The sequence below is a fragment of the Akebia trifoliata genome, chromosome 6, assembly GCF_017979445.1.
Source record: "Akebia trifoliata isolate Shusen 1 chromosome 6, ASM1797944v1, whole genome shotgun sequence".
Classification (NCBI taxonomy): Eukaryota; Viridiplantae; Streptophyta; class Magnoliopsida; order Ranunculales; family Lardizabalaceae; genus Akebia; species Akebia trifoliata.
The window spans coordinates 12685839-12711488 of record NC_141380.1 but is presented as its reverse complement, the minus strand read 5'-3'; the positions used below and the strand labels follow the sequence as shown (position 1 = coordinate 12711488).

The 25650-nt window shown below is 32.9% G+C and overlaps 1 long non-coding RNA gene and 1 pseudogene across 2 annotated transcripts; both read right to left on the bottom strand.

Moving 5' to 3' along the window:
- Positions 1–307: 307 nt before the first annotated feature.
- LOC147400259 (uncharacterized) lies at positions 308–4554 on the bottom strand. Of its 2 annotated transcripts, none has more exons than XR_015179279.1 (4): positions 3981–4554; positions 3505–3556; positions 2273–2347; positions 308–568 (listed from the first exon to the last, which is right to left on the bottom strand). It is a non-coding gene; the product is annotated as an uncharacterized LOC147400259 (long non-coding RNA). The 2 variants fall into 2 exon arrangements; XR_015179280.1 differs by having other exon boundaries at positions 2321–2347; positions 3981–4552.
- A 2092-nt stretch (positions 4555–6646) lies between these two features.
- LOC147400258 (secreted RxLR effector protein 161 pseudogene) lies at positions 6647–7168 on the bottom strand (annotated as a pseudogene).
- Positions 7169–25650: the final 18482 nt, after the last annotated feature.

The following is a 25650-nucleotide window of genomic DNA, read 5'->3' as shown; positions in this document are numbered from 1 at the left end:
AAGACCATAAGACATTCTCTCTTAAATTTGAAATACGCAAATGTTTTTCTCCTACTTAGCAGTAGTCCTTACTATTTCCAAGTCTCAACAGTTCTGTATTTTGCAGACTAGGCAAGCTCGGAATTGACTACATTCCGAGCCTATATTGGATTGTAATGTAAAGATGATCAAAATGCTTATAAAAAGACACCAAGTAAAGGTTATAATTTTATGATAATATAGGAAATCTATCAGTTGTGGCAAACCCAAATGTATAACAATAATCTTTTTGAAAAAAAAAAATACGCAAAGAAAGATAAACACATCATTAACAAGTATGAAAATTGAATTTACTAAACCCATCTGTTTTCTAGTAGCATCCCATAACCATCCCGGTGATCACCTTCTTAGCATATTGAATAAATAAACAACAAACTAATAAAATAAGCAGTCAAGCAGAGATAAAAAATGTAGCTAATCAGAGTAACTGCAAACCAAAATATCTTGAGCATAAACGCTGCAAACTATAAACTAATCATCAACTCCTTGTTCACATCTGGATGATAACTCCTAGTGAGCTTCCGATAAGCTGTAAGATTTTTAAGGGAAAATAAGAAGTAATATTACCAGTAAGGTCTTATTAGTCAAATATTGATAGCAGATGATGGTAATGTTAACACTTTAATAAAAGAGATGCTAAAAACACTTTCTACTCGTATAGCTTTGATAAACTAGATAAACAAATAGAAACAAGAAGTGTGATTCCTTATGGGCTCAATAAAAGAATGTGGGAAGGCTATGCCAATAATTGAAGAAATGTATTTAAAGAATAGTCAAATCTCCTCAGGAATACTCATGAGAAAATTCTCGGAGGGATTACAATTGTTTTCATCTTCTAGAGATTTATCAGGAAAATTGAGAAAAATAAAAGAAGGCATAATAGATCAAAAATTATACAAGCAAAACAAAATAAAAAATCATCCAAATAGATTATAAAAATCATAATCTTAGAGTCAAAAAATAAAAAATCTTTCCACAACAAAATTCAGGCAAAAAACAAACAATTGCTTGGTGGATCGGTCGTTTATGACAAAAAAACAGGATAAGCCCTTTTGATGCTTATCCTTTTTTTTCCAAAAATCAACAAAACATCAAGAGACATTCATATTTATAAGAGATTTGGGGTAGCCATCGAAATTAGCCCTCAAGATTTATTATTTTGAGGACTTGACCGGATACCAGTATTACAGGTCTGTGAATGTATGAGATTAAACAATAATCATCTTATAGTTCGTAAATAGTACTCTCGAAAATGTCAAAAACCAGGGGTAATCATCAAGTTATCAGGGAGCTCAACACCCAAAAACATCTCCTAAACAAGAAGCAAAGTAGTAAACGCATCTTTTCCAAAGTGGTTTTTTTTTTTTTTTTGATAAGTTAAAAAAAAAAAGTATTGTAGTAGTCTTTGTCTAAAGTAAAGGAAGAAGACTGCTTTTTATATTCTGTTTCGGTAGGGCAAGGTAACAAGTATATTGGAGATGAGAACATAGCAAGAAACAAAATTGATAGTCCACAACAAGAAGGAGGAAAATAGACTATGTAATACCAAAGAAAGAGGAATAACAATGAATGACTGACACCAATACCATTGCTATGAAAGTGAAGGAGACTAAGTTCAAGTGGTCTGCTCTATGCTTTGATATGGGGGTCTCCGCTTTGAATAGATATACAATAACTGCAATACTCGGGTAATTTGGATGCTAGAAGAATAATACAAATGGGGGTAGAAAAAAATGCACATAATAACAAACTCAATTTCAAGAATTAAAAGGCCAAAGCTTGTAGCTCACGGGGAATAAAAATCCAGAGCTAGGATACTTAGATGAGAGCCCAAAGTTCACTGAACACATGATTAACTGAAAGATATTCATAGTAAGAATTGTGTCGATTGGTTTCTATATTAATTTGGATGAGAAGGTTAGTGATAGAATCTTATATGCACTTTTCAAACAATGCGATTATTTACGTCTCTAAGAATAATGTAAGAAAGATCTGTGGAAGAAAGCTAACAGCAGTGACCCAGCTTTGCAATGTTGGGGTTACTAGATGTCACATTGCTTATCTTTATGCACAACATAATGCAAATCTAACATGCAATAATATCTTTCAAAAGAAATAAAATCCAACATATAGCAATACAACAAAATAAAATATCCGCATAAACAAGTCATCTATTTTATTTCCTCTATGTATCACAAAATCAATCATGGCTAGAAGGAAACATATGCAGTACCTGAAACCCGACAATAAAAAGAGAACCATTAACAGAAAACTAGGATACAAAAGCTCGGCTGTCCATCTTGCCCACCTGCCATGGACCATTGACAGGCAAATATTTATTGAGAACATGACAACAATCTACCAAAATAGAGTAAACCTTCTCATCCAAATTACCTATGGACAATATAACTAGAGTAAGTTAAAATAAATCACATATCCTATAGTCTGCCAAAATAGAAATGGAAAAGTAGTGGTTTAGTATTTTTCAAAATAAAAGGGGAAAAGCAAGTGACAATCCCGTTAAGAAAAAAAGGCATCTTCTATGGATTGCACAGATCAAATTACTATTGGCCAACTTGTCCTTAAAGAAGTAAATAAGCCTCACGATTGTACACGTGTAGGGTGGTTGGTATGTGCTGCCCGACAAAGCAAACAAAAAAAAAACATCATGATTGTACACCAAGAAAATGCATCGTAACATTTAAGATGCCACACTATGCTATAAAAATAAGATTGGTCAATCACAAACAGGTCTCTCTCAATCAAGCAAATTGATAACTACCGAATTCCTGTGTAAAAAAGACCACCTAAAAAACTGACGCAATTTATAGAACTAGATATTTCACAAAGATCATCTAAGAGAATAAGTAGGGGAGATCTTAAACTTAAGAGATCAGCACAATAGCTCTAACGTGAAAATAATGCAGGATATGTCTTAAAGCCCCAAAACTCCAATCAGTAATCTTAAAGAACTCTAGAAAGTAGTAGCCCTTAACAAGTGGGTAAACATGGTTCAATATATGGTACTATCTTGGTTGGTTAGGCTATAATATTCTGCAAAGTATCAAAAATACCAAGTAGTAGCCCTTAACAACTCTTGGAAAACAACAAGAAGCAATCCATAGGTTTTTTTGAATTTGCAGCCATAAAATGTATAGAATCCTTGCTATCTCAAACCTAACTAAACTATAAAAAATATAATGCTGAGCATTTTTCAAGAGAAAAATTATTTATTTCTTCAAGAAAATTTATTTTATTTCTTCAAGAATAGAACTTGTTTGTAAACAAAATCTACTAAACTGTTTTAAAAGTAGATGAGATCGGAATTTAGATTTTCAAAGAAGACCTACAAAAGAGTCGATCAGATTCAATCTTTAATTAGAGAAAATAAAAGAAGAATATGTGAAATATAAACCAAGTAATGTAGCTTATATGGGGAAACAAAAATATTAGAAATGGGCTCACCTCTCCATAACCAATTAGACCCCATCAGATAGCCTATTCTTTACCAATTTTACTGAAAAAAGAAAATAACATTTAGATAGTCAAACTAACACTTCAATCACACAAGCAATAGACCTGATATGAAACAAAAGAAATCACATATCAAAAGAGAAAAGATTAAGATAAAGCATCAAACTTCAAATATCTCGAAGAGAAACTCGTTAAGAGTCTTTATGAAAAATACTGTAAATTTGAGCTTCGTATTCAAAATTTAGGCAAAATACCTTGGATCTATTTGATATGAAATTCAGTAATTAAAAAACAAAAACAAACAGATTAAATCAACAACTAAAGATAAGTTGTGAATTTGAGCTCAAACTCTCGATTTTCTTACAAGAACTTCATCTAATCGACCCGAACTTCACAAAAACATCAAGAAAAGATGAAATAAGTCTACAATCAAACAAAAGCTTTGAATCCAAACTCAAAATATTTACCTTTGTTAGTAAATTTCATCCAACTGATCTGGACCTCTTGAAGATAAACGAGAAGCACATGTTTGTCCCAAAGAATCCAAAACAAATTTTACAGAGAGATAGAGGCCTTCTTCGTCCCTTTCATTTCTAAGAGGAGATCAAACTAAGAGATCGTGGTGGAAATGAGATAAAGAGAGGGATCAAAAGATGAAGATCGAAGAATGAAAGAGATATTGAAGGAGAATGAGACGGAGAATGAGCGAGAGATGGACATCGAGAGAGGGAGATCAACACGCACGGAAGGAGAGAGAGGAAATCGCGACCTAGGGTTCTGCTGTAAACGTGTGATCTCTGTTTATTAAAAAACCTAAAACAATTCAATTGGTATAATTGAGATAAGGTTAAACATATCGTGGGTTTGAGATTTAATCTGATGGTTAAAATACGCATAAAAACACACAAATGTTTTGAAGGCTAAGATCTATCACAGAGAACGATTACTATAGACATCTCATACTAAATTGGGACAAAAAATGACTGTCAAAATCTGTCGCATTTAACGACAGATTTGAACAGTCATTTTTAGCGCTATATCAGTGTCATTTTCCACTCAAAATGACGTAGTGATAAGCGATTAAACCAAAGAATGTACACATTTAATGTTATAACTTTTTTCACAAATTTTTTTCCATGGAAATTATATTGACACCTGGGGAGAATACTTGTGATCTTATATTCATTGACAAATATTTTGTAATTTTAAAGAGGTAAGAGGTTTTATTATGATTTTGTAATTAATGGGATACATTTAATTTCTCAAAGTTTTGTTGCAAGAATAGGAAAGAGCTCTAGATTTGGATGAACTTAGAGAGTGCCACTTGATCTTTTAGAACTTTGACTATTTGATTTGATTTGATTTGCTTAGATAAAGAAATGTAATATGAAGAAAAGATAAAGATTGAACTAAAAGACATTGTAATGTCTTAAAAAAAATATTTCGTATCTCAAGGTGGTTGATTATTATGTTATGTGTATATCTAGGAATCTTGTAATAAGTATTTAGAAATGATTCCATACAAATATTTGGAGAGAAGGGTTAAGAGAAATTAGTCGAAGTGGATTATAAGTTTATGAAAAACGGAGTCTCGAGCATTAAGGTATTCAAAAAAGAAAACAATTACATTGTTTACCAATACATCCCTACTATTATATAAATACCAAACTTAAGAGAGAAAATCAAATTTCTCTTTATTTTTCTTCTTTGTTTCACAGCGTAAGTGACCCAAAACCCTTGATCCTTAAACAACGATCCAACCACCCTCGAGCAAGATCCAACGATTGGCGAAAAAAAGAAAAAACTCCACCTCATCGAGACCTTCGATTGGAGCTGAAGAGATTTCGTCGAAAACGAAGATTAAAGTTAGGGTTTCAAGAAAGGAGCATCTGTTGGGAGTCGTTCTTAGCGAAATTTCATTTTAGAAGTCACGAAATAAGTAGGAAATCTTCAATTCTATCTTTTAATTGTTAGTTTTAAAGAAAACATAGATTTATCAAATGAGTTTTTGTTGGATTTCTTATTTAGTGTTGGTTGATTTTAAATCATGCATGCAATTTTCTGATAGGTGAAATCATACATTTTAGATGTTTGATTATATAGACTTACTTTTTTTTTTTAATGTTAAATGAGCTATTATTTATATTTCCTTACAACTTTTCACAAAGAAAATATGATAAAACAAGTTTTGAAAAAGTAGTTTGGTAAAATCTGAGTGCAAATCCCGAAAAACGCAAGTTTAATAAAACCATTATTATAGCAATTGAAAATTACTATAATGGTTTGGTCATTATATTAGTGATGCCAAAGTCACTTTGCAAAAATCATTTTACCAAAATCATTTTCGAAAATAAATAAATAATAAAAATAAAAATCACATTTTTAACACTTAACTAATTTTTCACAGCTTTGACTAATTATTATTTAATCGTGTTTTGTAAGCCTTTTCTACTTAATCAAGATCATCATATGGAATTGGTTGATACCTTGAATCACAAATATTTCCAAAAAAATGTATACTTTTATAGATTCTTAGGGAAATTAATGATTAATTAATGGATAGTGAGAACTTATGTTCTCCTCTGATTGAATAGGATAGTAACTCTAGAGACATGATAGATAGATGTAGGGATATCTCACACGTTCTCACAACCACGTGGAGATATATTGGGTGCATTGTATTTCAATTCAGATAAATAAATATGAAGGTTAAAATTGTAATCGAATCATGTTTACTGATTGGGATCGTTTCTATTTATAGAATACAATCCTAGCTTAATTAGATAACTAATTATACAAGAATAGGGAAAGTAATTCTCTACAAATTAGCTCTGAATTAGAGTCCTACAGTTATACGATTTGTAGAATCCTGAATTACAAGAGAGTAAATCTCAACACTCACCCTCAAGTTGGTGCATAGATGTCACATATGCTCAACTTGTCTAAAATTTTTGAAAAAACTTGATTTGAGACTACTTTGGTGAGAATATCAGCTAGTTGATCCTAAGATCGAATCTTAAGCAACTCCACAATCTTTTCATCCAACTTCTCCTTAATGAAGAATATGTCTATCTCGACATGCTTTAACTAGATTATGGGAAATATCACATACTGCTTTATTGTCACAATATAGTCAAATCGGTTGCACAGATGGATTACCCAAATCCTGCAAAAGAAGTCTTAACCACAATGCTTCACAAAGTCCAAGTGTCATACCTCTGAATTCAGCTTTTGCACTTGAGCGAGCAACAACAATTTGTTTCTTTCTTCTCCATGTAACAAGATTACCTCCTACGAAAGTAAAGTAACCGGAGGTAGATCGCCTATCATCTATGGCTCCAACCCAGTCGGCATCAGTATATGTATCTATGCTTTGATAATCAACATTTTTAGTAAACAAAATTCCTTTTTCCGGAGCAGATTTTAGATATCTCAAAATACGCATAACTACATTCATATGTTGTTCTCTAGGATCATACATAAACTGGCCAACAATACTCAATGCATAAGCCAGATCTGGTGTTGTGTGTGCTAAGTACGTCAATTTCCTTACAAGTCTTTGATATCTTCCTTTATCAACAAGTGCTTGGTTGGACTCAAAACATAACTTCAATCCTGCTTCCATTGGTGTATCAACAGGTTGACATGCTGTCATAGCAGTTTCTTGTAATAAATCTAAGGCATATTTTCTTTAAGATAGAAAGATTCTTTTATTAGATCGAGATACTTCGATCCCAAGAAAATATTTTAAGGGACCTAGATTTTTCATTTCGAATTCTATGAACAAGTAATTCTTGAGAGTCTTCATTTTTTCAAGATCATTCCCTGTAACTACCATGTCATCCACATATACAATGAGTGCAATGATCTTACCCTATTGTCTTTCCAAGAATTAAGTGTGGTCTGAATTGCTTTGATGGTAGCCAAAAGCTATCATAGACTTTGTGAATCTTCCAAACCAGGCTCTCAGAGATTGTTTCAACCCATACAACGATTTCTTTAACCTACACACCTTTAGACTATGCCTTTTTCGTATCATGCATCCTGATGGGAGATCCATGTAAACTTCTTCAGATAATTCACTATGCAGAAATGCGTTCTTCACATCGAGATGTTGCAATGGCCAATCCAAGTTCATGGCTAAAGACAACAAGACTCGAATTGTGTTGATTTTGGCTACAGGTGCGAATCTCTCTGTGTGGGTGTAACCTTTTACAACCAATCTCACTTTAAAGCATTCAATTGTACTATCAACTTTATACTTCACAGTGTAAATCCATCGCCATCCAACTGGTTTCTTTCCTACTGGAAGATCAACAAATTCCCAAGTTTCATTTTTCTGTAGAGAGTTCATCTCCTCATTCATAGCTGTTTTCCACTTAGGGTCAGTTAAGGTTTCCTACATACTGTTAGGAATAGATATAGTAGATAATTGATTTACAAATAAAAATTTTGACTCTGAAAAAAGATGGTTCAACACATAATAACTCGTAAGATACTTAACTTTACTAGAAAGTTCGGGTTCATATGTGGATTTAGGAATACCTCTAGTATGACGTTGTGGTAGTTGTTTTCTGAGTGACTCAGGTACTAAATCAAGAGCATCTTCATCAATCGATTGGTTTGGTATATCAGTTGTGAAGGACTCAAACTCGGACGATGGTGGGGTTGGAGCCATATTTTCTGTTTTTGGGTGTTCATCACCACTTTGATCCAAGTCTAAGTTTATGCCCACATCATGGTCATGATCTTTGGATTAAAAGGATTCTCCTTCATTAAAAGTGTGATAATCATAATCCAGAGTCTAAATTTCTTGAATTTCTTTCTAGTACTCCCTTTGAAGTTTAGGCTCAGAGGAAAAATACATCAAGTTTTCATAGAAAACAACATCCATTGTGATGAACATTTGTCAAATTGGAAGGTGATAACAACGGTACCCCTTTTGATGAGTAGCATATTCGAGAAAAACACATCGCAATGCTCGAAGAGTTAGCTTGTTGCATTGATGCTTGTGGTGGTGTTTACAAATGCTACACAACCAAAGACATGAGGAGGTAAATTTGGGATAGTTGGGACAACAACTGTGTCTGTGAGAGCTTGCAATGGCATCCGAAAGGTAATAGAACTGGAAGATACTGGATTGATTAGATATGTTGCAGAGGTAAGTGCTTCTCCCCAATACGATAACAACATATGAGCTTCTATCAATAAATATGAATAACCTCCAAAAAGTGTCTATTTTTTCACTTTGCAACCCCGTTCTGCTGGGGTGTATTGGAACAAGTGGTTTGGTGAATAGTTCCATCTGCTTTCAAATATTGTTGAAGGTCAAAACTCTTATATTCTCCACCATTATCACTATGGAGAACCTGAACATGTGCATTGTCTTGAGTTTCAATCATTTACGGAACTTTTGAAATAATAAATTCACTTCACTTTTGGATTTCATCAAGCACAACCAGGTCATCTTACTACAGTCGTCAATAAAAGTAACAAACCAACGTGATCCACCTAAGGTAGTGGCTTAGGATAGACCCCTAACATCAGAATGTATAATCATAAAAAGAAGTGGACTTTAATTCAAACATACTGGAAATGAAGCACGGTGACTCTTTGCTAGTTCACAAACATCATAGCGTAAACTAGAAACATTAAATTTTGCAACAAACTAGGAAATGATTTTTTCAGATAACCAAAGGAAATATGTCCCAGATGTCGATGCTACAGCTAGATTTCAGATATCTTTTTCTCCCTCTCCGAACCATCCACTGTCAACACTTGTCGTAGCTTATCAGAACTTTTTAACATTTAGTCCAAGCAATACAGCTTCCCTCGCCTAATACCACAACCAATCATCTGCTTTGTTCGATGTCCGGAAACACACAAAAATCAAATCAAAAGATTACAATACTAGATAAAAACTGTGGTTATTTAGGAAACTGACAAAAAGTTATTATATAAAGATGGAACAACTAAAACAGAATTTAAATTCAGATTATTAGTGAGGGTCAAAGATCCTTCCCCAATAACTAGGGTTGAAGTACCATTGGTAGTAGAAACAAATTTTTGTGAGGACGGATTAAGAGGTGAGACTTATCGAGAATCAAAGGTCATATGATTTGTAGCACCAAAATCAATTATCCATGTACTATTTGAAATAGGTGTAGAAATATTCAAAATCTTCCCATGATTATATGCAGTTACTACCAACTCTAAGGCCTTTTCAGCAACCTTACTTTCAATTTTTGTTTCAACAACTACTGCAGTGGAAGTCTTCTTTGAATTGTTCTTCCAACGGCTATGATCCCACCATTCCAGAGATCCCATAAGTTCGAAACAATGACTTTTGGTATGACCAGCCTGATTGCAATGAGTGTATTTGTCGAGACTTGTCTGCATCGTTGGTCTCTTTAGGTTGATTGGGCTAAGTTTGATTAGACCAGTTTTGAGCTACCATAGCTGAAGCTTCAGAATTTTTTGACTCCCCTTTCAGAGTCGCACGACATATCGTTTCTCATAGAACCAAAGAGTAGCATCCTTCCAAGTCTGGAGCTAGATCTTTGTATAGAATCTCTCCATGAACATGTTCAAAATCACCATCCAATTTGGCAAGAAAGATGTAAACCCTTAATTGCTCGATAGACTTCTGATACACTTCAATGTCATCTGGATCTTTCATGACCACTTTATCACGAAGGTCCAATTCTCAAAAAATCTCAGTTAGCTCTCCATAATATTCATATAGAGATTTTCCATTTTGTTTGGCAGTGAAGGCCTTTTAATTAAAGGAAAAGACTTGCAACCCATCACTCCCATCATAAAAGGCCTTTGACAAAGCACTCCAAATATCTTGGGTAGTAGGTAAGCGTAAATAATGCTTCATAATTTCTGGACTCATGGACATTAATAATCACTCTTCATTGTTTGATTTTCGGCATACCACTTTTTATATCCATCTTCTTATTCAGTAGGTGGCTTTGTCTTGCCACGAATATAGGAGAGTTTGTCCCTTTCAGCAATATGCATCTCCATCAACTACGACCAAACGTCATAATTTGATTCAGTAAGAATAATCCTTGCATTAAAAATACCTTCAAATTGAACAACAATCAGAACCGATTTTGTCCCAGATGATTCAATATTTTTTTCACTCATTTTTTTAATTAGAAAACACAAATAAGATAACAAGTACAAGTGATTATTGCATTTATTTTCTAGATTGTATTTGCTTCTTCGGTGATAAGTTTTCTTCGATAACAACACATGAACCAATCACAACTTCGCAACTAACAGATCTCCACTAATCATCTTGGTTTCTTGAGGTTCATTCTCAAAAGATTGATAAGTTGAAGGTCTTATCAGAATCTTTTGTTAATTCCAACTCAAAAGCGTATATCAGATCACAAGTCTAAAGTTGTATATGAGGCTTCAGAAAGAAGAGGCGCTAAAGTTTCGCATAGCCAAAGTTGGTGAAGCTGTAGAATTTGAGAAGAAATTGGTTTTGAGATTTTAACTCTTGAGAAGCAAAGAAATGAACTCGAACTTGAGTTGAAAAATATTAATGTCACCTTGACTGCCACTCGAGCACGCCTTCACTATACAAGAGAAGAGATAGAGAGAGTAGTTTGACAAAGCAAGCAATCAGATTGACGATCTTCAACACAGGAATCTTCGATTGAGGCGCAAACCAAGTAATATGTTTTATTTTATAGTTTTTTTCTTTTCCCTAATTTTTTTCAAGGATTTAAGAGGTTTCGATTTCTAGGTTTCAAAGTTTCAAAGAGATTCAAAAAATCTTTTTGGTAGGTTTTGATACCATGTTTCAATTAAGATAAATAAATATGGAGGTTAAAATTGTATTCAAATCATGTTTATTGATTGGGATCGTTTCTATTTATGGAATACAATCCTAGCTTAATTAGATAACTAATTGTACAAGGATAGGGAAAATAGTTCCCTACAAATTAGCTCTAAATTAAAGTCCTACAGTTATACGATTTGTGCAATCCCGAATTACAAGAGAGTAAATTTCAACACATTGTTGTATGCATGGATGTATTAAGAAAAATGACTGGAGGGCACTACCATATTTTTGATAAAAATAATATTGTATATATGTATTGAAACAAAAATTCTTTTGTTTATCAATAAAAGCTTGTAGAAAACCTAAAAAAAATGATGTGTTGTTATACTTCCAAAAGTGGTCAATCTAGAATAACACTTGATGTTATATACTATTTACTAGTATGGGATATCTTAGAGCGTAATTCAAGAATTTCTTATCTTCTTTCCTTAAAGAAGATTGAGAAAAACTACAATCTATTTGATAGACATACCTTAATTAGTATTCAACAATGCCAAATTCTTCATTTAGTCATTTTACTCATACTAAAAGGATAATTTAAAAAAATAAAAACAAAGAGTTTTCTAAATGCATCATGCCAAACTAGTATTTGAGCTTATAAATAAAAGTTCAATTTATTCCTTAAAAATAAGGTATTGAATTACCCGAGGTCAATAATTATCAAAATTATTTTGTATAAACAATTTCTTAACATTTGCTCTGTAGCAAGAGTCTAAACTGCGTATTGCTCCCCAACAAGAACCTAAACCGTATGATGCTCCCTAGTACGAGCTTAAACTACCTGGTGCTCCTTAGAAAGAGCCTAAACTGCGTATTGCTCCTCAAAAATAACTTAAACCACTTGGTACTCCTTAGTAAGAGCCTAAACTACATATTGCTCTTTGTCGTATGAGTATAAATTGCACGATATTTTCAATCTTTTTAAAAATATAAAAAATCAAGGAAAAAAAGAAATTTGATTTCTTTTAGATTTCATAGGTTCGTCATTCAAAGCAAAAAACGTTAAATCATTTTTGTCGAAACACACTTAAATTGTAAATCTCATCTCCACTTTCCACAATCGATTTAATCCCTATCAGACTCCTAGCCTGGGAAATTGTCTTATTTATAGTAAATTCCATCCTTATTAGACTCAAAGCTCGATAGGATCATGTTTTCTTTTTTCCAACTATTGCAATCAAAGAGTGTTATGGTAAATTTGAAAGATTTTTCCGTGTAGACCTGTTAAAGGATCATCACAAGTATTTCAGTTCCCCCAAAAAAGTTTTCATTATTTGAACATATCTTGTTTTAAAAAAAAAAAATCCTTTTTGAGTTACATTCAATCCCAATTTGTCGAAACACAATAAAAAACACCAGAATTTAAAAATTTATTATCAAATCTGAGATCTCAAACAAACTTCGTACCATGAGATCGAGGAATTCCAAGGTCAACCTTGTCAGATCCCGTGCTTGGGTAGCCACCTTCTACGACAAAAAAAATCTTCAATCCACTCAGTGTTTTGAAATCGAGTTTTTAACAAAGTTTTCGAGCCCATACAAATAGGGGTGCAGTCTATTCTTTGAGGTTCTTTGTATGCAAATCCTGCAAAGAGGGGCAGCTATAGACACCCCAATTTGAACAAACCCCTATCCAAAAGGACTCAAAAATATCAATTTTTCAATAAAATTCACCAACGGGCCCAAATTGCCTAAACATGGCATTTTTATCGATTTGAGGGCTCCTTAGACCCCTAAAGATCTAAGGGACCCACAATAAAAACTTGGCAAACCTACCATCTCCTCGACTCTCGGAACCGAAACTACCCCTAGCCTACTTAAACCCACCAACCCTTGATTCTTAATAATCACTCCTCACCTCATCCAACTTAACCAAAACCTAATTTCATATTACCCAAATCCCAAAACATACCCACCCTAAAAAATTCATTCTAAAATATACCTTAACCAATCCAAAATAACCTAAAACCTTTCCTAAAACCCAAGCTCAACACACCAAAGCCCAAAACAATTCAAACCCACATTCATAATCCACAAACCATTACCCACAATCCATTATCTACATCAATCAAACAACTTTTGATCATCAAATAGACACATGTCCACACCACAACTCACCTCCCAAAAAATCATTCTACCCAACCTAACCCCCCATCTTTCTCCAAAACAACTACCAACCCACATCACAACCCATACCATTCACCAACCCTCCATATCATAAACCTAATCCATCATTTTTTCTCTAACACAATCACAAACCCACATCACAGCCCACACTTCCCTTCATTATTCATCCTCAACCCACTCTTACAAGCCATCCCCATACCCCTTCAAATCAATCAATCCACCTAAACACTCCATCTCCATACTCTTTTTGACACATGTCATCATCCCTTTAATCCTCCAAATAAAACTGAACACCTAACTCTTTACACAATTCATTCTTCTAATCAAACGCCGCACATTCTCATCTCACCTAACACTCAATCCTATTTTTTTAACTAAACACCCTATCATTTCACCTCACCAAATACTTAATCCAAATGGGTTGGGTAGGATCCAAATTATTTAGCTAAAAAAACTATCCATTTACATCCTTTCCTCAAATACGCTCCTCTTTATCTAAAATTTCACTCCCCTCACCCTAAAATCCTATGCCATTCTCTACTCTTCTAACTTTTCATCCCATCTTAGCCTCAAAAGTAACCTTCCATTCCTATAACCCCCCTCATCTTCCAAAATGGGTACACCAAGTCTAAGTTTAAATTATTTTTCAAAAACTCTTTACCCTCCTCAATTCATCTACTCTAAAAAATTGATATTCTCACAACTCTACTAAGGGCTCAAGAAGAATAAAAGAAATAACAAAGGAAGACAAGGAAAACCCAAGTCTCAAGGTAGGATTGAGGATAGTATTGTACTCCCTCCTCTCTCCCCTCTTCACTTTCCTCTTCTACCTACCCTCTCACTTCTATAATTTTTCTTTTAGAAAACTTCTAAGATGTGATGGTCTCCCTCCTTTATGTCTAGTAGATCTGACTTCCATTCGACTAAAAGTATAGGGGTTGTAGCCACTTTCAAAACAAAATCGATTTTAAACATTTCAAATCATTTTGAAGCAATCGGTATTTGGATCCTTCTCAACTCATGAGAATGGACTCATAACCATAGCCAACACTTTCCAAAAATGCATGTAGTTCCCAAGGGTAGTTGTTTATAGGAGGGATCATCTTCTTCAATGAGATGATCCTATAATCCGAGGCTAAGCAACCCCTTACTTAGGGTACAAGTCGTTAACACGTGGCACTTTTATTTTATTTGCGTTTTCATCCAAAATGATCTAGTAACTTTTGAGGTTATCATCATTTGATGGAGAGAGATGAGTGCCTAACATCTTCCCCTCTTTCTAATCAAGTCGCTTACCTAGATCTTAGGTGGATTGGTGTTTCATTCGTACAAGAATCCCATAATCCCAAAACGATAATTTTTCTAAAAAATGTACATCGGGAGACCATCCACACCCTTTTACAAAAATAAATGGTAGCGACTACAATCCTTCGTAGAAGTGATTTTTAAAAATCGAAAATCACGCATATATAGTCAACATACAAAGACTAAAAGTCAAACTAGGATCCAATCATCATCAATCTATATTGGATTTGTAAAATGAATCTTACGGCTAAGATTCTCCCAAGTATTACATGATTTCTAAAATTTTGCATAAAAATAAGAATTTATGAAAAAACCTCTTATATCCCATGATCCAAAATTAATTATAAATCCACATGCAAATATTTTTCAAATCAATGATAATGGAAGTTTGCAAAAATTTTCCAAATGAAATTTCTAAATTAGTGACCTACGAGGTTTCTAAATTAGAAACATGAAACTTCCCAAATTAGAATTTTACAAATATGATTAGCTCCGAATTTAGCATCGTATCGCATAAAAAATCTCTTTTGTAATAAACTCTATAATGATTGTGACATCGAAAATTAATGTGAGACATCAATACAAGGGGAAATTTAACTATAGAAGACATGAAAATAGAGAGGTAAAAAAATAAGTATGCCATGAAGAACAATGAGAGAAAGAAAATAACAAAAATAAAAAATAAACCAAAAATAAACTTACCTATAAGAAGAGATAGTAGCGAGTTGATTCCTTCAGGTGCGATCCAAAAGGCTTATTGTGATCGTTGCTGTGGAGATGTGAGAGACGAGGGTAGAGAGAGATGGCTAGGGTAGTCGGTTGAAGATAGTGGGCAGAAAGAAGTTGTTATAACAGTAAGTTGAAAAGTCTAGGCAAGGAAAGAGGTGGTTGTGTTGTGTTGCAAAAAAGATGAGGGTTGAGAGAAAGGTGGTTCTATTATGGTATGAGGGAGACGAAGACAAAGAGGGGTAGCTATGTTGTGTTGCGAAGAAGATGAGGGCTAAGAGAGAAGTGACTGTGTTGTGTGAAGATGAAAAGATGATGGCAATGTTACTGCTGTAATGGTGAAAAGGGAGAGATGAGAAGGATGGATGAGGGCAGTAAGGGAGTGGCAGGGATGGCTATTGGGATGTGAAGGATAGATGAGGGCAGCAAGGGAGTTGTAGAGAAATTTTTTTGTTGGGATATAAGGGAGATGAAGTTCAACAAGGAAGTTGCAAGGATGTTGCTGAAATGGAAAGAGATGAAGATAAAGAGAAGTGAGTCCAAATTCGTTAGAACAGAAAGAGGAGGAGACCTAGAAAAGAGAGGGAGGGTGAGAGAACCCTTTTTTTTCATGTTCGAGTAGCCTTCTTTATAGAAACCATGTTTCTATTTGGGTTTTTTTTTTTTAATTTTTTTATTTCTTTATTTATTTTCCTCCATTCTTAAATAATGAGAGTAGTTATCCCATGCAACTTGTAGTATGATGGTCATTACTTAACTTTCACTTCATTGGTTTATTGAGTTTCAAATTTAATTTGATTGGTTTTTTTGGGTTCTATTGATCGATATTATTTTAATTTGATTTTGAATTTCTATTTGAGTTTGCATTTTAATTGGTTTAGTAATTTTAAATTTAAACTTAACTTTGACTTTGCAATTTAGTTCGATCTCTTGGTTAAATTTTAATTTGATTTTCAATTTGATCGATTAATTTTTAATTGTTTAATTTTTTAATTTGGGATTGATTTTTAATTTGAGTTTGATTTTTTCATTATTTCATTTTTTGTCATGTTCTCCTAAGAATTAGGGTCTTTAGGTCAAAATTGGACATTGAGGGGCATTTTAGTCATTTTTGTGAATTTTCCTAAATTTCTCGATTTTCATCTATTTGAGTCCCGTTAGACTCAAAATCACATTCTGAATGTAATGGAGGTTTTTCGAAGGTCTGAAATTCATGAGAGGTACTTTCATCAATTTTGTGATTTTTACAAATTTTGGCATGAAGTTTCCTTCAATCCCAACATGATTATTTTTAAGTTTCAAAGTCGCATTTCCAAGCGTAACGAGATCTCTAAGTTATCGAATTGTCTAGTGAATCTAAGTGTACGTGCTTGCTAAATCAGGTGTAAGATGTAGCGATCCTAAGCGTACGTAAATTTCAATGTTGAGTCGTAACGAGTAGGGAAGATGAAAAGAATAGAAACGGAAAGAGTCAAGGACGATACTCACAAGCCTTTGAGTTCTTTGTGCTCCTTATTAGGAATTCACAGTAACCGGGTAACGAATTCCCAAATTAAGCAGATGCAAAAATGGGTTGTCAACAAAAATATTTCAAGAATAGGTTGATTCTTCAATAGGCTCTATTACAAGCCTAGATAGGTAATCTACAATCATATTCCTAGATCCATTTTTGTCTCAAATTTCGAGATCTAATTCTTGCAGAAGTAGGATCCAACGAATTAGATGGGCTTTGGCATCTTTCTTGGTTAGAATATATTTTAATGTCATGTAATCATTGTAAAACATAACTTTGGGTCCTATAAGATAAGAACGAAATTTATCGAGTACAAAGACAATGCCAGCATCTCTTTCGTTGTGGTGGAGTAATTAAGCTAGGCATCAATAAGTGTTTTGTTGGCATACTAAATTATGTGAGGGAGCTTGCCCATTTTTTGTCCCAATATAGCCTCGATGGTGTAATCTGATGCACCACTAAAAGCACCTCAATCTACGTATGAATATGATTTTGGGGGTTACCACCTTGTTTAGGTTTAAGAACCATACATTTGACTCCAAATGAAATTTGGGTCATTCTACGATATAAACAATGGGTAAGGGGTTAGATTACATATATTAGAAGGTATTAGGCACTGAACTTGCCTGATTGAAGTGATCGGTTACTACTATGATCCAAGACTATCCTATAGTCAACAAGTGAAGACTAAAGTTAAATTATGGTCAAAATGATGCTACAGTCAACCAAAGGAGACTACTGTCAAGGTCAAATTGAGAAAATCAAAGTCAAATTCAAAGCTACCTAAGTCAAGGGTCAACTATCACCATCATATTATGCCAAATTGGCCAATCGAATCCTACATCTTAGATTTTCCAAAATTAGATTATGTGTTTTCCTCGAATTTGCACTTTTAGGGAAATAATTTTCAAAAAGCCTAATTTACCCAATGTGACAAAAATTAACAAATCGATGTACTATCATGTGCATGAAAAACCAATGAATCAACTTGACGGCTGTAGACATGAGAATGTTCATCCTTGAACCTCAATGCTACATTGTTTGGAGTTGTCACCATTCTTTTTTGGAAATGGGTGTGAATGGGCACCCGAATCAATTCTTTGAAAGGTCATTTTTTCATGGCATTGTAGTGACTCTCATTCTTGGAAAAGGTATGGTCTACCTAAGATCTAGGTAAGGAGATTCGATTAAAGAATGGGGAAGGTGTTAAGCCCCCCATTCTCTCCACCTATGGTGGTTATCTTTAGATTTGGCCATTTTTAAAAAAGATTAACATAACAAGTAAAATGCATGAGATGCATGAAGTGGGTGGGTGCACATGGTGTGTATGTACGTCTTTGAAAGAGGATTTAATGTTCTTGTAGACATGAGAAATATCCCATAGGAAATGATATCTCATAAAGTCATCACATTTTTTACATGAATTGGAATGTTGGTTTAAGATTTGAGAGAAGTTCCATCAATAGAGTTCCCTTTAGATTTGCAACCTTAATGCATGCATGCTTAGCTAGAAACTTAATGTTTTAGTCCTATCAAGAGAGCTACACAATTCTTCATCAGTGCCAAGCATGTGTGGTATGTGTGAATAGTGTACATTATGATGCATGAGATGAAAGTGGGTAAAGAAGGGCTTCAACCTCCATCTTTTCGATCAAACCGCCTCAAACATTTCATGCCCAAGGTTGAGGTTCAATCTACTAAGGATGGAGGAGGGTTTTCCATTACATCCTAAAGGTTTCTAAAAAGAAAAAAGAGAGGGATAGAAGAAGAAGATGCAAGTTAAAAAAAGTAAATAAACAACTACTATACCCACCTTGTCCCCTTGGAAGTTTTGAATGAACTTGAGCTTGAGAGTTCAAGGATGTAGTTGAGGGTTAAGAGAGTTGAAGGTTAAGAGATGAGAGATGAGTAGAGATTTTGGTAGAGTTTTAGGTTGAGAGATGGGGCCTGAGAGCATGAATTGTTCATAGAAAATGAGGGTATTTATAGAGTTTTTGGAGAACTTTTGGGAATAAAGTGGTCCAATACTAAAAATAAAGAAAATGGACATGAGGTTTAGGTTATTTCTTTTTTGGATTTTCTATTTGTATGAGGGTAAAAATGACATTTGTGAAGAAACCCTAAAATTTTTTTTTGATCTTTGATTTTTTAGTAAATAGTGGTGAGAGAATAAAAATACTTTTGGGAGGGTGAATAAGGGAGTGACATGTGTAAAGGTGGAGTGGTGGGTAAAAAGTAGACCTTGGTTCATTTGTAAATAACACATAAAGCAAGGGGTAGAAGTATATTTTTAAAATATACCAATGGGAGAACAAAAGTATTTTTGGGAGGGTGAATAAGAGAATGACATGTGTAAAGATGAAATGGTAGGTGAAAAGTAAACCTTGGTTCATTTGTAAATAACACATAAAGCAAGGGTGAAATTATAATTTTAAAATGGACTAATGGGAGAACTCCATATATGTACTTGAAGATTCCCACCTTTTGAGGGTATGATTGGAAGTTCTCTCAACTTTATGAATTATTATCAAAGACTAAAGTATCTTTTTGATTTGACAACACCTTTTGAAAAGGGCATTCTTGAATTTTCACAAGGGAGGGTTGACTCTCCAATTAGATAAGGCATTGGGTATTGAGGGCTTATGAGAGATCAACATGTGTCATCTTTTGGGAGGTGTGAGAGAATGGACTTAGAATGGGCTTGGTGTTGGGTTTAGAATGGACTTGATTTTGGGTTTAGGATATGGACTTGGGTTTGGGCTTAGAATGGACTTGGTTTTGAGTTTAAGATATGGACTTGGGTTTGGGCTTAGAATGAACTTGGTTTTGGATCTGATCATGGAAATGAGTAGAATTGGCTTGGATTAGGGACAAGGTATGGGCATGCAAAAATAATATGAGATGATGTATGTATGCATGTATGCATGAATAATGATGCCAAGTGGCAATACGGGCCCGTTGAGAGGCTTAAGTCTAAATCGGAATCAATTCGAGGAAATTTGGATTTTCCAAACGGGTTCGTGCAAATTGGGGTGTCTACAATGGCCTATTTTTATAAAAGAAAAAAATTGATTTAAATGCTAACAAGTCAACTTGTTATAATTTCTTTTAAAAAAGAGTTAAAAGGCAAATAGATAAATGAATAAAAAATTATGTTGTTGCGGTCGAGCCTGAAGTGATTTCTCAGGTGCCTACGTACCCTAGATATTTTTTGGGATCAGGTAAAACATAATTTGATAAATGCTCATGAAATCTCAAAAAAAATTGCCAAAATCAACAAGTTGTCTCAGGCCATTGTAAAATCCAATAAAAATTGAGTTAGCCCACTTAATTTTTTTTTAAAATCTTCTAACATGGATTATTAAAAAAGTGAATTGACTCGATGGGTAAAAAAAACTTTTGTTATATTGAGTTAACTCGACGAAACTAGAAAAATAAATACAAAACAATTCGACTAGCTATTCGGTGTAGATAATCAATAAAAATAATGAACAAAATCAATCTTGGCAAGCAAGGATTGATCTACAGAAACAACGTTGATCTAATGATTCTTTCAACTCAAAACTAATTGGAATTCGAAGGTAACAAATTAAAATAATTTTAAGAAATATTTAATTAAACTAATGAAATATAGAAACTATAAAAGAAATGTTAGATCAGTCAAATCCATCATAGCATTAATCTAAAATAAAACAAGTATTAAATCCTTTTTATCTCAATCTACTTAGACAAAGCTAATACCCGTAGATCGGAAAGTGAATCTGGTTTAGCACAAATAAAAATCATAGATTATGCTTCCCTTTTAAAGAAATAAATATAAAAATTCTAAATCAAACTATCTAAAATTAAGCATGATTTAACTTGACCTTATCTAAGATTAAACCATTAAAACTTACAATAATTTAAAATAATTTCTAATAATTACTAATAAAAAGTCAAACACATAAGAATATAAATCAACATGGATTCATATGCAAGTTTTAATTAAAACAATCATTTGGCTTCATTGACTTTTCTAATGAAGGTTTAGCCTAGAAACATCACAAGAATAATAAAATAGAAAAATAAAAGAGATGAGAGAAAAAAAAAATTGTCTTCTTTTATTGATCTTGATCTGAAACTGATAATGTCTCCTTACAATCTTGAAAATAAGATAGAAAGAAAGAAAATATAAAAACCTAAAATTAAAAGAATAGATGAAGAGTGGTTGATCTTTAAAAGAGATGAGATAATATGGCTCTGGTTTAGTTTCTTATTTATAGTGACTGGATTAGGGTTTTTAGGGTTTAGAAACCTTATGTAAATACAATAACTTCAAAAGCCTAATTTAATATGAAGTATCTTCAGTTGCCAAGTTTTTGTGCAAATATCGAGGATTTTCATATAGTGTTCACCACACCGCCCTACCCAACTTGAGTGTTGTGGTCTATGTGGGCCCAATGGACTTGCATTTTGGTCTTTGGTCTTGTTTTAGATCCTAGATCATAATAGAATCTTCAAATTTTTCTAATTCGTCTCCAGAAATTTACAACTTTCTCCTGTTACACATAAATAACCACAATTATGTTCGAAATATAATTTAATTGAAAATAATAATTATTATGGACTAACAATGAATTATCTAATTAAAGGTTTTATAGTAGATTTTGCTTGTTCCGAGCAAAAATTAAGTAAAAACTAAATTAAAAATCACTTTTACAGGTTACACGACTGCATTTAACGAATGCAGCAAGCCTTTAAACCTTAGGTTACCTTAGTGGACAAGTTTGACTTGTGAAGATTTGTAGTGAAAATACTTATAAAATTCCAACACTTTATTAAAATATCAAATCAAAATCAAAGTATGTAAGGCGAACATAACGACATTTCACTAGTCAATCAAAGGTCTTTTATGTTTGAGCAAAGTTCAAGTTTCCATTCCTCACTTTATAAAATTTCAAGAATAACTTGAGTGCTTGTGTAGTTTTTTCTGATTTAAAAGTAACATTTTTTTTAGGAACAAGATTTCACCTCCTACTATTAAGAATGATCGGTTTTACCTAAGTTCTAACTCAAAACTAAGTATTCTGTCTGGGATTGTGAATAACTTGAGTGGTTGTATAAATATTTTTGATTTAAAAGCAACGTCTTTTTCAGGAACAAAATTTTACCTTCTACTACTAAGAATGGTCGGTTCTACATAAATTTTAACTTGAAACTAACCATCTTGTCTGGGATTGTGAGAGGTGTGGATGTTCACTTTAACACCTCTAAGAGGCTTTATCTATGATATTCCAACTTACACTTGTTTTTACCATTGATGGCTTTCACACTACTGAAAATACTTTTTTTGGTCTTATTGAACTCTTTTCATTTTTATAATTTTTCAGTTCAAACATTTTTACTTTGATTTGGTCTTTTCACATTTTTCATACATCACCATTTTCTAGTGTTCTTTTTTTCCCAAAAATTAAGTAGCCATTTTCAAGGTAGTCAATCTAATCCTATGGTTGCTTTCCAAGTCATACTAACCCCAATTCTTTTTTTCTTCTAATCTGCCAACGAAAGGACAAGGAAAACATAATTGACTAGACTAGGTTTCCCCTAACACTTTAGACAAAGAATATGGTCAACTCTCATTCTATAAATCTTATTTTTCTAAGTACTCAATTATAGGTGAATTTTTCAAAGTAATCTTTTCATGATATTTTTAATGAGGAATAACCAAAAAGAACTTATGATAAGAAAAATTATGAAATGAACCTGAAATTTGAAATTCGTATGTAAATAATACATACAAAGATTTTGAAGAAAATATTTTAAAAATGTTAATCCCATTCCCCTTGATGTGATATATATTTGCTCTCTTGCTAAACTTTTGGTAAGTTGATCCACGAGATTTTCCTTAGACTTTATATAATCAATGGAAATAACTCCATTTGGGAGCAACTGCATAATAGTATTGTGTCTACGACGAATATGTCAAGACTTACCATTGTAAATATTATTTTGTGCCCTTGCTATCGTTGTTTAATTATCACAATGTACATAAATGGCAGGCACGGGTTTTGGCCCTAATGGAATATCTTTTAAAAAATGTCGAAACCACTCAGCTTCTTTTCTTACTTTATCTAAAGCTATAAATTTTGATTCCATGGTGGATTGGGCTATATACGTCTACTTAGAAGATTTCCAAGAAATGACTGCACCTCTAAGTATGAAAATATATCCATTTGTGGATTTTGATTCTTCAGTATTTGATATCCAATTGGCATCACAATACCCTTCAAGTACCATTGGATGCCTAATGTAGTGCAACCCATGGTCCAAAGTAAATTTTAAATATCTAAAAATCCTGACTAATACCTTCCAGTGACCTAATCCTAGATTACTTGTATATCTACTCAATTTGCAAACTGAGTAAGTAATGTCTGGCCTTATGTAGTTCATTAGATACATTAAACTGTCAATTATATGAGAATACTCTAATTAAGAGATATTCTCACTAGTATTTTCTTCAAATGAAAATTAATTTTTATTGGTGTTTTAATAGGACTACAATTAAATTGATTAAATTTCTTAAGTATTTTCTCAATATAATGTGATTGAGATAATACAAGTCCTTCTGATATTCTACTAATTTTTATCCCTTGTATAACATCCGTAACACCTAAGTCTTTCATTTCAAATTTATTAGTCAATAGTTTCTTTGTTGACCTGATGATATTTTTATTAGTTCCCAAAATTAACATATCATCAACATATAGGCAAACAATGACATAAGCATTTTCAGTGTTTTTAACATATACACATTTGTCACACTCATTTATTTTGAAACGATTTAACAACATTACACTATCAAATTTTTCATGCCCTTATTTAGGTGCTTGTTTCAATCCATAAAGTGATTTAACAAGTCTGCACACTTTCCTTTCCTGTCCTTTGACAATAAAACCTTTTGATTGTTCAATATAAATCTTTTCATTTAATTTATCATTTAAAAAAACTATTTTAACATCCATTTGATATATTTCTAGCTTATGCAACACTGCAATAACTATCAACATGTGAATTGAAGTTATTCTTGTAACTAGTGAATATGTGTCAAAATAGTCCAAACCTTTTTTTTTTGACCCTTTGGTAACAAGTTTTGCCTTATACTTGTCTATAAAACCATTAGGTTTCATATTTTTTTTAAGATCCATTTGCAACCTATAGGTTTGCTGCTTGGTGGAAGATTCACCAATTCCCAAGTATGATTTTGCAAAATTGAATCAATTTCGCTATTCACAGTCATTATCCAATAAGGTGTTTTAGGAGTAGACATAGCTTCCTTAAAAGTTTGAGATTTATTTTCTAACAAAAAAATTAGAAAATCTGGACCAAATGACTTAGTCCCTTTAGCTCTCTTACTACTTCTAAGTTCATCCTCATTTTCTATAGATTTTTTGTCTATATTGTCTTGTGAAGTAGTAATCGCAGTATCATAAGTTCTTTTATGAGAACTTATTACATGTATATTTTTACAAGAAAAAAATATTCTCAAAAAATGAAGCATTCTTTGACTTAATAATAATATTTTCATGAACGTCAAGAATGTCAGATTTGTGCACAAGAAATCGATATGCAATACTATTATGTGCATAACCAATGAGTATACAATCAATGGATTTTGGTCCTATCTTAACCTTTTTAGGGTTAGGAACCATTACCTTAGCTAAATACCCCCATACTTTTAACTATTTATTAGATGGTCTTTGACCTTTTTATAACTCATATGGAGTTTGGTCTAATTTATTGTGAGGTATTTTGTTAACAATATGATTTGCTGAAATAATTGCTTTCCCCTACAAATTCTAGGGTAAATCAGAACTTATTAACATAGCATTCATCATTTCTTTTAATGTTCGATTTTTATGTTCAACAACACCATTAAATTGTGGTGAATAAGGAACGGTAGTTTGGTGAATAATACCATGTTCTAAACAGAACTCACCAATAGGTGCTTTATATTCACCTCCTCAATCACTTCTTACTACCTTTATCTTTTGACTGAGTTGATTTTCAACTTCATCCTTATAATGTTTAAACATTTATAAGGCTTCGTCTTTACTCCTTAGCAAATACACATAACAATATCTTGTGCAATCATCGATAAAAGTAATGAAATACTTCTTTCCACATCTTATTTGAAAAAATTTTAAATCACAAATATCATTATGAATTAATTCTAGAGGTTTAGAACTCCTTTCCACAGAATGAAAAAGTATTTTGGTCAATTTGGCCTATACGTATGTTTTACATTTATGATTTTGGTTAATATGAAATTTAGGCAATAAATCTAAATTTATTAACCTTCACAAGGTATTAACATTAACATGACCTAATCTATCATGCCACACATTGAAAGACTCAAACATATAAACAGAAGAATTCTCTTTATTCATAATTGAATCTTTGGGTACAATCGTTATTACATTTAGTTTAAACGGACCATCGGTGAAATACCCTTTGTCCACGTACATCCCATTTTTAGTAAGTACAAATTTATCAGATTCAAATATCAATCTGAAACCATTCTTACTTAACAAAGATCCAAATAAGAGATTTTTTCGGATGTCTG